The following is a 13,475-nucleotide window of genomic DNA, read 5'->3' on the forward strand; positions in this document are numbered from 1 at the left end:
TGTCAGAGACAAAGAAAGAGAAACAGAGTATGCTAATGGGTGTCGATTTGCAAGGTTAAACTATTTTTGTAGTTCTGTTTACATATGTGTCTGTGTGATGAGGTGTGGAAGCATGTGTACAGTTATTTGCATGTGTTAATGGTTGAGGTGTGAGCTGTGTGTGTGTGTGTGTGTGTGTGTGTGCGTGTGTGTGTGTGTGTGTGTGGTCAGTTTACCAAATGACATGTGTCCAGAACAGTTTGAGAGCAGCTAGAGTATTTGTGTGTTTGTGAGTGCGGAAGAGAAAACAAAACACAAACAGATGTGTGTTTCCAGTGAGGCAGGACTGTGTGTGTTTGCACTCCCAGTCAAGGTCATCCACACAAACAAACAAATAAACACACACACACAGTGGACACTCTTTAACAGTTACCTGTTTGTATTTGCACACATGTGTTGCATATATGCATGTATCCTTATACACACACACACACACGCACACACACACACACACACACACACACACACACGCACACACACATTGACACACTCACCCTCTGGTGCTTGAGTGAAGGATACGCAGCAGGTGTGGGTCAAACCAACAGAGCCACATCACACCTCTCAGCATGGTGTACTCCTCCGCCGCTGACCTCAGCTGAAAATAGAACCAGGAAGTAGTTATTTCAGGATCTCATTTCCACCCACACCAGGGGTAGACCACAATTAGACCACATCTCTGTCTCTCTGACTGCCTCCTACTGACACTCCACTACCTTCCTCACTTTCTCCATTCACACTGACTGAACCTCTGTGGAATATGGCGAAGAAATGGGAGTTTTCTGCTCTGAAACAAGCTTCATTTTGATATTAAAGGGGGTCAGTGTGCTTCAAACAAAGCACTTGATGGATGGCTGAAACCCTCTCCCCCTCACACACACACACACACCTCTCCAACACTGGAATCGGGGATGTAAGGCAGAATTTGAACTTCTCAAGCTCTTGTTTTGCATTCTTCACACAACCACTTCCATCACTCCGCATATAAACGAATCCACCACCATGACTGTGTTTGAGGAGTGACAATCAGAAAGTGTGGGCCCCTCTCTATGACGGCAGACTTTTCACTAGTTGAAACAGCAATTACCAAAATTGAACTAAGAATACAATCTTTTTCCTGAATTCAACCAAGTCCTTTGAGCTGCCTAAATGCAATGATGCATACATCTAAATACACCAGACAAGTAGAAGTAGTACTATTTAGCCCCTGAGTGGCATTAAGGTGTTAATAGAATTTTTTCTCAAAAGCTAATATCACAATATGTAGCTGCTGATATCTCTGCCATCTTGTCCTAATTTGGCCTGTCTTTCATTTGATCCAGGTTTTAGTTGCTAATTCTTCTCTATTATGTCCTTTCTGTCTTAGTCATCCTTTCTTTCTGTTCCTCACACCATCTCTGTCTCTTTATATGGTTTCCTTGGATTTACCTCTGTCTTTGTCTGGTCTTTTTTCATACTCTGCGTTCTCTCTACTGTTCTGTCTTATCCAGAATACTTGTTTCTCATCCGTTCTTTACCTTCCTCTCCCTGCCTGTTTTCTCAGTACTTGGCAGGGGTGTGTGTTTTATGCAGACTGTGTGTATGAGTGTGAGTTGACAGTCACTGTGTATACACTAAACTGGGCACTTTGCGTGCATTCATGCACACATGAATTAGTACACATGAAAAAGCAAGCTAATCTTTTCTACTGGTATTTTTAGTTATTTTAGTTCATTATGAATCAAGTTTACACTGGTATGTTCTGCCTGCAGGAAATAGCCATGTCCTCGTTCTCCTAAGTCCGGCCCTGGCAAAGGTTTTAACCTTCTCTCGATTTTCTGGCTTCCATACATCACCAAACTCGCTGCCAGCCATATCAATTAAAGCATTACAACCTTAAATAGTGTGCAAAATCACTGGAGTGCTGTGTGACAAAGTTTAGCTATAGACAGCGCAGGTGGTGACTGACTGAATCAAGTTTTCCTCTTGGGGTTTGCCGTAGCTGTATGCGTTCGCTGCCAGGGTGAGACCGTTCAATACGACAAACCTGTAAAAACCTGTATAAACTCGTGTATCCATCTTGTCTCGATCTGGCTACTGCTGATACCAGCTTTTGTACATTCCTGCTGCCTTTGCCACTTCCTGTACACGCTGACCTGCAGCCCGTACACTGAAGAATGCTGAAGAGACCAAATAGGATCTTCGCAGGATTTATTCACATACCAAAATTAGCCAGCAGACTCAGTGCTGGATGTTACCCCTAATTTCTGTTGCCTGTGGCCTTTGGAGAAACTTGCTGCATTTTGATTTAAATACTTTTATCCTGTCCGGACCACATCTTATTTATGATAAATATTTATGATACAATATACATACAAGGTAGAAGAGTAGGTTTAGTATAGGTTAAGTATAATGATGCATATTGTTTTACTTCCATTTGGTACCAGCACATCATGTTAGTGTGTGCTGAAAAGCCCAATTTTAGAAAACTCGAAATGTTCAAAAATACTTGATATATTTAGAGGTCTGCACTTTTTTTTTTTTTTTTTTACATATTAATCATTTAATAAAGTATTTTAGGACACAAATTTCAAAAAGTCTGGGAAAAAATAAAAATAGACAAACAGTATTAGAAAATATACAAATTTAATCTATGGTGTTGTGGATTGTTCTAATAGAGTTCTACCTAAATTCATCGAGTAGAAGCAATAATTAGATTTAAAGTTTCTAACCGCTCTAGCAACCCAGTGAGAGATCCAGCTCCATACAATTCTTACATCTCAATGATAGTGAATGAAACTTAACTATAAAACCTATTAATTTGAAGCTATAGTTCCAAATTTGTTCTTGATTCCCTGTTCTAACAGCATAGCCATTTCTTTCTCAAAACCAAAATACTTACATACAACAATGCTTGCAGGCAAAGCAGATTTCTTCAATTTTTATGATCAAACCAGAAAATTACCAAGGTATTTGTGGCAGCGGTTTGTAATGCAGAACTACTTGTTAAACTTTTATGATGACCACAGGCAACCCTTAGTTAGGATCTCCACATACTGTGTGAATCATGGTCCACAGAAATCTGCAGAATAGTCTTAAGGAGTTTACTGTTGCTGCAGACTTCACTGGAGATGAGAAGTGTCTGTTTTGGGACTCAATTTAACTTTTAGTATGGAAGTGTAACTAAAAGTTACTGTAGCATGTCATCGATATCACACATCAATATCATGTATAAATATCATATCACAAATGAATGGCTACCTGCTAATCTGTCTCTGAGAGTGTGCGTGTTTGTTTGTAAACGGTCGAGTGTGTATTTATAATGTATAGCTGTAATAAAGTCAGTGTATAGCTGCTGTAAAATGGGATCACAGAGTAGATGGCTGCTTGTTAATCTGAGCTTTAGCTGCTTTAGTTAGTCTCATCCTCTCACAGCCTCTGTCTAAGGAACCGTGTACAGGGTAACTGTTACACACACACATACAAAAATTGCAAACACACTGGCATTGCACAGCATGAATGCACAGCTTACACTCACACACACGCACACACAGAGTGTTTCCTGCTCTCCATTAATCTTCACAGAACATTTAGACTGCAGAGGGAAATAGTGTAATAGTCAGCCAGAGTTCCTCTATTGAACAACTTCCAATCTTCACTGTAAACTGATGCATCACTATCTTGGAGACAGTGACATCACTGGAGACGTGCTTAATTGTTGTTTTGTTTTTTTTCTCCTTTTTTGTGCTAATCGTAAAACAATTAAAATCCATTTCTCATTTCCTTGCTTATGGAAAGCTGAAGACAAAATAGAAAGCGTAAATTCTGTTTTTGTTATTGGATTGAGTCAGTTGCCAAACTCATTATTTCCCTGCGAGTGCGTGGTACAAAGCTCCTGATAAAACACTGACGAGATGTGACAAACGTTTTCATTTTTCTTCACGTTATGCTGACGCACAGATTTTTTTTTTTTTGTAATGCAACAGCAGACTATGGTGATATAAAAGTATATAGTAACAAAATACAATTGCATTCAAACTGTCTATCTCCCTCTGTCCTTCTCTGCATCTTTCACATCAGGAAAATGCTCTCCTCTCCCAGACACTAGCTTGCTTTGGTTCCCCGCCACGATGAGAGTTGTGCTTTTGAAGCAGGTCTGTGTCTCTCACTGAGCTGTAACCTCTTGTCTCCATGGGCTCAATTAACCCGTAGAGTGGTACTACATGGCTGTTGTCTCCACTATCCTTTGAAAATGAGTGTACTCCTTGAAAGACTGTGAAACCAGACAAAAGTAAATTGACTGTTTTCTTGTTTTTCTTCTCTGCAAAATTTTCCCACCAGGAATCTTAAATGTCCTGTTCAGAAGCGTTTGTCAAGATTAATCCAAAGAAAATAAAAACTTTGCCAGTTGACCAAACAATCTCAGGTTGAGGTCGATTCAGTTGCCGTTCTGGAGCTTTCAGTGATATCACGTGATCTTCATCAGCAGATGGACGCCTGTCAGGTTGTCATGATAATACTGACATTCAAATTTCCACTTTTTGGAGCTCTTTAAAGACTTAAGGTCCCTCTTGACTTTGGAAACAGCGGAAACTATGTGCTGGTGAAGATCATGTGATATCACTGAAAGCTCCAGAACGGCACTGATGTCAATGTCCAAAACAGCTACTAAATGGACCTCTAGGTCTGACAACAGCTTTTTTGAAGGTCACATTGAAAGTGTATTGTTTATTTGCTTTCTTGCAGAGGGTTAAATGAGGTGATTGGTACCATTCTCATATCTGTCCATTAATTTTGAAGCTGCAGGCAGGAGATGTTTACCTTAGTTTAGCTTAGCTAAAAGACTAGAAGTGGGTGGAAACAGATAGCCTGGCTAACAAAACAAAAGAAGCAAAGAATGAAAATGACACAACTCCAGGAGATCAAAAATGGCATATAACTGTTTCGTTTACAACAAGCCAGAGATGCACCACAGCAAGTTCATCAGGGTCTGCTGCCTTTAAGAGATGCCTTAGCTTACAGTAAAGGCTAATGCCTGATAGTTGTTGTTGCATGGTCAGTGTACTGTATGTGGGCCTTTCAACCAACTATTATCCCTATTCTCATTATATATTGATCCACAGAGCCCCGTTTTATCACATCTATTGATTTACTGACTGTCCTCATCCTTACTGGAAACAAAACTTCCCATAACCACTGCCTCAAAAAAGTTGGCCTCAAGACAACACATGCAGACACAAACTAGATACTAAAAGCTCTCTTATAGCCTCCAGGCTGCCTTCTCTGGTTGTCAGTGTTTGTCTGTTATGTAAATACTCAGAGTACTCTGAGATTTCAGTTTCAGTTTCATACAAGTTCAGCTCCTGAATGCATCTTCTTTCCTGTCTGTCTGTTTGCCACCCACTGGCTCCTCAGCATCTTTCTGTATTTATCTCATTTATATCTCTGTACCTACAGAAGTGTGGAGATCACTCCCCGTTTCCCTCCACCTTTCTGTCTCTGCCTGTGTCTCTTGCTTTAGGACAGAGATAATTAATCTCTGATGAAACTCTGAGATTTCCTCTATGTTTACATCTCCTGTGTGTGTGTTTGTGTGCATCTCCTATGTGTCAGTGTGCATGTATGTGTATATATAAGAGTTTCACCTTACATTTGTATGCATGTGTGTGTGTGTGTGTGTGTGTGTGTGTGTGTGTGTGTGTGTGTGTGTGTGTGTGTGTGTGTGTGTGTGTGACTTGCTAATTTGATTAACGGGTGTAAACAGTTAAGCTAGCGGTAATGACTACCAAGCAGTCTGCTGCTGTAGCCAGTGGGCTTCATACTGATTACTATCAACATGAAGATAAACCCATGGAGCAGGATGTGTGTGTGTGTGTGTGTGTGTGTGTGTCTCTGCACTGTAAGTCAGTAGGCAATACGTGCTTATGTGCTCTCTGGATATGTGTGTGTATGTGTGCACATACTGTGTGTTGGCTTATTTGCGTGTGTCTATGTGTATTGGACCAGTGCTAATGGCTTTAAGCCTCTTTTTGTGTGTGTGTGTGTGTGTGTGTGTGTGTGTGTGTGTGTGTGTGTGTGTGTGTGTGTGTGTGTGTGTGTGTGTGTGTGTGTGTGTGTATCTGTGTATATGTCTTTCTCTAGTTGTGTGCCATTGTTGTGAGGATATTTTGGCCGGTCCTCACAGCTTTAAAAGGCTGTGTGAGCATTAAGACTCAGGGTAAGGGTTAGGATATGCAGTAGTAACTAAAACAACGGTTCGCTGAGATACATGTTAACCAGCAGCCACCTCCAAGCCATTTCCAAGCTGTTGCTCTTTTAAACTCCTGATTTTATAACCACAATGTTGTAATTTCAGCTATAATGTAAAATGATCATTCAGCAAAAAAGTTAGAAGCTCATTCATGTCTCATTCAGCTCCTATATGTCATGAAATCATAGATTAAGTGTTTAAAATGACCAATGCCGTGTTTTCTGATGAGCTTTATAAGGAGAGATTGTAAAGAAGGGAGTGAGCAGACAAACCTGTGGAGCTTCAGCACTGAGGGAAATGAGTCAAAGGTGTGCTGTTTTCCCACTGAAAAAACAACAAGTCAGGCTCATTTAAACCGGCCTGAGGATGCATGAGGATGAATATGTTCAATGCTCAGCTTGCGTCACCCACATTGGCATCATCTGCAGACTTTGACACTGTCCTTAATGAGGAACTGAGGGACTCAAATACATTTCTGTTCTGCAGATTTCCTTTTGAATCTCAAATTTTTCAGTTCAATTCAACTCATTTCAGTTCAATTCAATAACATGTAACTGAATTCTAGCTGTTGCAGAACGGTTTGCATCAATAACCTATTTATACAGTTTAATCTGCAGTGGAGTGGTATTCTGATATGTTCCACAGTATGCTCCTCTGTTCCCCTCACGGCTCTCTGCTCAGCGTTTAGGTTCACACTACTCATACACGCAAGTGTACACACACACACAAACTTGTACACGCTACATGCACAAACACAGGCATGAAAGCTCGCAAGCAGAGACGCTAATAAACAGAGAACACACACACAAACATGCCAGCACTCACACAGCGGCAGAAGGCAACTGGGAGGCTGCTCCCTTTCCTTGCCTGGAGAGGGAGAAGCTTATTATGGAGCCTTATTGAAGGCTTCAAAGAGTTTAAATTAGGGTGGAGAGGAGGGATTAGGAGACGAGCGAGAGAAAGAGGAGGGGAGAGGCAGAGGAAGAGGGGGTAAGTGAGAAGAAAGGACGAAGATAGAGAGAGGGAGGAAGAAAAGAGGTGCAAATAGAAAGAGAGGGTAAGATGAGAGCAAAGGGATGTTGGGAGGTTGGAGAGGGGCGAGAGAAGGGATGGAGAGGGCATGGGGGAGGAGACAGACAAATGGGAGGAGGTGAGTCAAAGAGTTTGCTGGCTCATGCTGATCTTACACTAGACGATGTTTGAAGTGATTTCAGAGTTTATTTCCAAGTGGGAGTCGCAACACTCGCTAGGAGTAAAACTCGCAGCAGCCTCAATACAGTCTTTTCTCATAATGACTGTTCTGACAGAATCAAACACATTACACTGCAGGAAATGGCTGCTGGTGCAAGGGCTAAGAGAGTCTCTGTTCATCTCATGATGCAAAAACAACATGTGTAACCTTGACAGAACAAAGAAGAGATGCACACTGCAGCAGTCTCAGAAGCAACCGAAGAAGTCAAAATTTCCATCGCAGTGTGATACAGTAAACTAACTCTCACAGTATCAATCAATATCACTTAGCTTCAGGTTATTTTTCAGTTGGTTTGTTTTTTTTTCCCCGTGCCCTCAGGTGAATGATTCAACCTGTACATTACTGGTATTAACAAATGGATGATGGTGCGTATGCTATTACTGGATATTTCTCAGCAGAAAAGAGAAGGATCTGAGTGCTTGATGGATCATTGAATCGATTTAATAAAACGCTACAACCTGAAAAGATTCAAAAATGAATGACTAAAGTGAACAAACATTTTATAAAACATTTCAGTGACAAAAAAAAAAGAAATACAGCAAATTTTATAAAATGTGACATAAACTAATATATGTTTTTGTCAGAATACAAGAGTTAAACTAAACCAGAACCTGGTGCTAAACTTCACACTGGAAATAGACATATTATGAGAGACTGTCAGGAATGAATGTACTTGAATGTATGGTTAAGCATTAATCTGCGACATCAACCTGCAGGGTTCAGCAAAACAGCTAACATTTGCTCAATACTGACACAATTCAGTGGACATTGTATTGAGTTTGTATCTAACTTTGTAACAATAACACGCTGACATAAATCATCGGTGGTGAGTAGAGGGAGAAACGAAGGAGGGCAGGAGAAGGGAGAGGAGGAATAGATGAAGGGAGAGAAAAAACACAGTGAAGCTATTGAGATGAAGGGGAGGGATGCGAGAGACCAGAGGACAGAGAGTGACGAGAGATGATTTGACCTAGAGGGATGGAAAAAGGCTGTCAAGGTTGCTAAACATGGAGCAAAAAGGAAAGACCAGGACAAGAGCAAGAACAGAGAGGAGAGGAGATCAGAGGCAAAGGGAAAAAAGAGAAAAGGGCTTTAAAGAGGTGGGTGAGAAAAATGGAGGGGAAAGGAGGAACAGAGGAGGAACAGAGAGGGGGAATAGTGCGACTCAGAGGGACAGAGAAAGGCTGTCAAGGTCGCTAAACAAGCAGCAGAGACGAGGACCTAAAGGGATTGGCTGCAGTGCCTGTTAGTCATGGTCACACACACACACAGGGAAGAGAAGATAAAATAAAATAAAATAAAAATGAGTGGAGTGGGAGATGACAAAGATATAAAGGATGACCAAAGAGATTGAAAAGGAAAGGAAGAAAAAGCAAAGAGACAAAAACAAGGAAGACTTTAAATATTCTTTGGCTGAACCTGAATTATGAGCCTGGTAACATTTTTCTCAAAGATGCCACATTCAGGAAACAGCGTACGTCTTTCCTTGAATCCTCGTCCACATCAACGGCAAATGACTAAAATTAAATTTAATGAGCTTATCTTTTCTTCCCCCTGCAAGCTAAACCAATTTGGGTCATTTCAGCTTGCTTGAAAATGTTGTTGTTTTTCTTAAATGTGCCACCAAAATACTGAACACCACTGGGAGACACAGATAATGCACTGACATGCAGATAATAGACTGTCAGACAACCTGTCTGTGTCTCAGTCTGCAAAGAGTTAAAAGACGCACACGGGAAACATGCAAAACAGAGATGGACGGTGCGGATGTCTTTCTGTGTCTGTGTCCTGTGTGTGTTGCTGCTCTGTGATTGCCCTGGGGAGAACAACGTGGCAGAAAGCAACAGTCACCTGTGTGTGTGTGTGTATGAGCCTAAGGGTAAACAAAGCACAGTGACAAACTCAAACACAGAGTTTGGAATAATTTTACTGCACTCAGCTCTCAAAGTAACATACCTGCATCTGACAAACACACACACACACACACACACACACACACACACCCACACACACACACACACACACACACACACACACCAGCAGCAGCAGCAGCAGCAGCAGGTGTAGACCTTAAAAACAAACACACATCACTAATGTGCTGTACTTCTACAGGGAATAGATGTTCCTGTCACCTGTAACTTCCTGTGATTTGTTTCATTTTATGTTTCATCACATAATGTGCTGGCCTTGACATAGTCTCCTGTTTTTGTTGTCTGACAGCCGTGGAAGTGTGAAAACCTGATTTGGTTACGGCTCACAAGTACATTAGCCATGCTGTGTAATTAAAGATAACAACCTTCAGCAAACATAAACCATGGCCAAGTCGCTGAAGCCAATGAGAAGAGCCTTTACATGCTTCTTTAATAATTTAATATTTATTTATAATAATAGGTAATGAATGGATGATGGACGGACAGATGCTGACAAGACTTTTTTACATCTCTTCTCTACAGGAAGCTATTACTTGTTTCACTTTTAGTTCTAAATGTATCTTTGTGGCAGTTTATTATTTCAAATTTAACCAATTTTACCCTTCCATTACAGAGATAGTAAGTCTTAAACAGGGGCATATTTTGGGTGCGAGGACGTTTGGTTGACAGGTCTCTCTCCGGGTATCTCAGTTGGTGGTGATCATTGCTGTTTGTCTGATCTGCCACGTAGTGACACACAGCAGCAAGCAGTTCAACAAAACTCAAACTTAAAGCTGCATTAATCATTATTTGTACACTAACAATGGGTGAAATGACCACAGTAAATGTGGAAAAAGTCACTTGCAGTAAATTCTTTAATATTAAAGTGCCTGTGGGACAAATGCAATAACTATCACCAACTCTGCAGATACCCACGGCTCAGGTTATGGTTCGCTCTCACCTCTACCTGCTCAGCACCATGGTTGGTGGTGAACACAGTTGAGCATTTAGCAGCTAAAGAGCCAGATATTTCCCTCAGGAATTGGTGGAGACCAAAACAGACCTGACAGTCATCAGGTGGATGGAAATACTATATGAAATGAGTTAAAGAGATAAGTGACGCTGCAAATTTTATCCATGTTTTTCATCAAGTGTATGACCCTAAAACAACAAATTTATATTTTATAAATGCTGATATATTGGTATGACAATGTACCACACATTGTTATGTATATTGCCTTACTGCTGTGAATCTTTTATTGGAAACCTGTACACTAATACAGTATTCACACTAATAATATTAGAATTTCCCCATACTTGCAGAAAACACTGGTGATAATTGCTGCTTCCTGTTTTTTGGTTCTGAAGTCTGTGGAAATCTAGAGTCCTTGTTTGGTTTTTCCACCCAAAGGAGCTTCATTTCCTAACAGCACCAGCAGCTCTGAACTGGAAAATGGGCCCATAGCCTTAGAAAATGTGTTTTATTCCAGGCACTGTACATCTAATTGATTTATTTACATTAAAAAAGCAGTTGCCAATTTCTGCTGAATGTTTCATGCTGTGTCTTCTGTAGTCTGTTCTTTGAGGACTTGGCAGCGCTATCAACTTCCTTATCATTGTCCCTGTTGGTAGAATAAATCAGACTGTTATGAAACGGGATTGGTGCACAGCTCAGGGATGACCAGAAATAAGAGTCTGACTTTGAGGATGATTGTAGAAGTAAAAAATTATTAATGGAAATAGAGTTAGATGGAAATATTTTTATGTATTTATGACAAATACCCTAATGGTTTCCTTCTCACTCCCCATCCCTCCCTCTGTCTCTCTCTCTCTCTCTCTCCCTCTCCCTCTCTCTCTCTGCTTCTATTTGTCACTGACATGCAAAAATCTCACACACCCAGACACACACAGATTTCAGTGTGACTATCAGGAGCGTTATCTCTGCATTGCAGACTATTAAACATTGATGTGTTGTTATTGTAACAGCAGCAATCTGGATCATCCAGACTGAATGACCCAAAATAAAAACACTTTGGCTTGCGACAACACGGATTCTCTGATAAACAACTATTTTGTCTGCAGTGAACAATTAGAGCAAGCTTTGCTGCTGGGACCCATTTCGGGAGAAGCTAATCTTTTTTTGGGAAGTTATTGTTGTTTTAAAAAGAACCTTTTTATGGAAACTGGTTTCCATTAGCCCTATGAGATGCTCAAAAAAATGCTGTAAAAAAAAACACTCACCAATACCATCACGGTATTTGATTCACCTGGACAATCTGAAAATCCAGAAATATGACTGGACTGCCTTTGCTTCCCTGTGTCACAGGATTACATGACGTTCCCTACTTGTCTTGCACAACCCTTGTGCTTTGTAAACATTTCCTACATTTACCATACTGCATTCTGGCACATCATTTTATGAGCTCCAAACTACATGTGAACTGAAAAGAAAGTCAAAATTCTTCTGTAACAAGATAATGAGTAATGCCTATTTTTTCCTCACTGCAGCTGCGTCCGCATTGTGTTTAGATTACCCAGATACATGACAAATGCAACAGAGCAACAGAGATAAAGGGAAGTGAAAAAAGACTGGAGAAAATTAAAGAGACATTCCACAGATTTTATGCATTTTATACAGGTTACTAAAAATGTCCTCTGTGGTTTGAGAAAATAACCCCAGTGATTTCATCAGCTCATCTCAGTTTGCTCTTTTTTACAGGAAGACTTAAAAACTGGTGGTATAGAGTTTTGAAAGACATGGCTATTTACCAGTTAAAGGGGGTTTAATGACAAACGCCACCCAATTACATCATGGGATGTGTAGGAGCTAGCGTTTTTGGAGGCTGACCCACACTGAAGACTGAGATATCTCAGCCACTGCAGCATTCATTTTGCCTTTTCTTTTTTTTTTTTTTTTTTTTTAAAGATCCTGTTCAATACGATCTTGACCTTTCTGGAAAACAGTACGTCTTCAGTGGTGAAATCACGTTGCACTAGTTGGTGTAATTAAAAATAACGAATCAATAAAGTTTTTTTTTTTCAGAAACTCTGCTCTTTTGCTTATGAAGTCTGATCCTTATGTGTCCTGTTTTAGCAGTAAATACATCACATGAGAGGCCAGGTATGGCTGAAAATTTCAAATTTCAAAAAAAACATGTCATCAGACCGCTTTATGGAAGTGTGATACTAAATCTGTTTAGTCTCCCTTTACGTTTTCTTCCACAGGTGCTCTGGTGGCTCAGGGGAACCACAGAGGAAAGACAAAAATCGCCAGATAAATTCAAGTCAAAGAATATGTGTGAATGTCTCTCCATAGTAGAATTAAGGAATTACTGGCTTCCAGGGTGACTAATACACAGACAGAAAGATTGGTTTAATTCAGATGAGACTTGTGCCCTCTCCCCCTGTCTCTCTTTCTCTCTCTCTTCCTCTCAATGTGTGTGTGTCAGCAGCTCACTCAAGCAGGATAATTCAGTTCTCACTCTGCGGATAAGGACTTCTATCCAGCTTTAGTCTGTCACAACATTTGTTCCACATTTAAATTAGACTGCTGCAGTGGGATGATTGCGTATAGATTTTCAGAGGGGAAACCAGGGAAGGGGAAATAGGGGAGTAAATGGGGGAGAGATGGGGCAAAAGGAAAGAAGAGGAGAGGAGAGAAAAAAAGGGGGGGGGGGGGGGGGGGGGGGGTAAAGGAGGAGAGATAGCAGAAGAGGAAAGAGGAGGGAAGAGGGAAGACACAAAGGATCAGTACTACTTTTCCTTGCCAGAAACTTTCAGTACAATCAACTGTTGTTGTTTCACCATCAGTCAGGTCCCCATGACAACTGTCCTGGATTCTGATGCATGCATCTCACAACAACACACATCTATTATAAATAGGCTGGAAATCAGACATCACATGTAATACTGCCTAAAACTATGCAAATGTACTCAGTAGTGCCACATATAGTACATTAATACTTCACATCCAGTTGATGGATCAGACTGGCAGGTGGATCTCAAAGTTTACCAGAACCCTTTCAGGGTTTTACCAGTCACCTACATT

At 40.7% G+C, this 13,475-nt stretch overlaps 1 long non-coding RNA gene across 1 annotated transcript in view; it reads right to left on the minus strand.

Moving 5' to 3' along the window:
* Positions 1-600: 600 nt before the first annotated feature.
* The window catches only part of LOC121186347, a 79,320-nt gene continuing 66,445 nt past the window's right edge, over positions 601-13,475 (minus strand). Inside the window, exon 4 of the long non-coding RNA XR_005894446.1 lies at positions 601-634. This is a non-coding gene — a long non-coding RNA (uncharacterized LOC121186347). The remainder of the gene's footprint in view (positions 635-13,475) is intronic.

The sequence above is a fragment of the Toxotes jaculatrix genome, chromosome 8 (assembly GCF_017976425.1).
Source record: "Toxotes jaculatrix isolate fToxJac2 chromosome 8, fToxJac2.pri, whole genome shotgun sequence".
Taxonomy (NCBI): Eukaryota; Metazoa; Chordata; class Actinopteri; family Toxotidae; genus Toxotes; species Toxotes jaculatrix.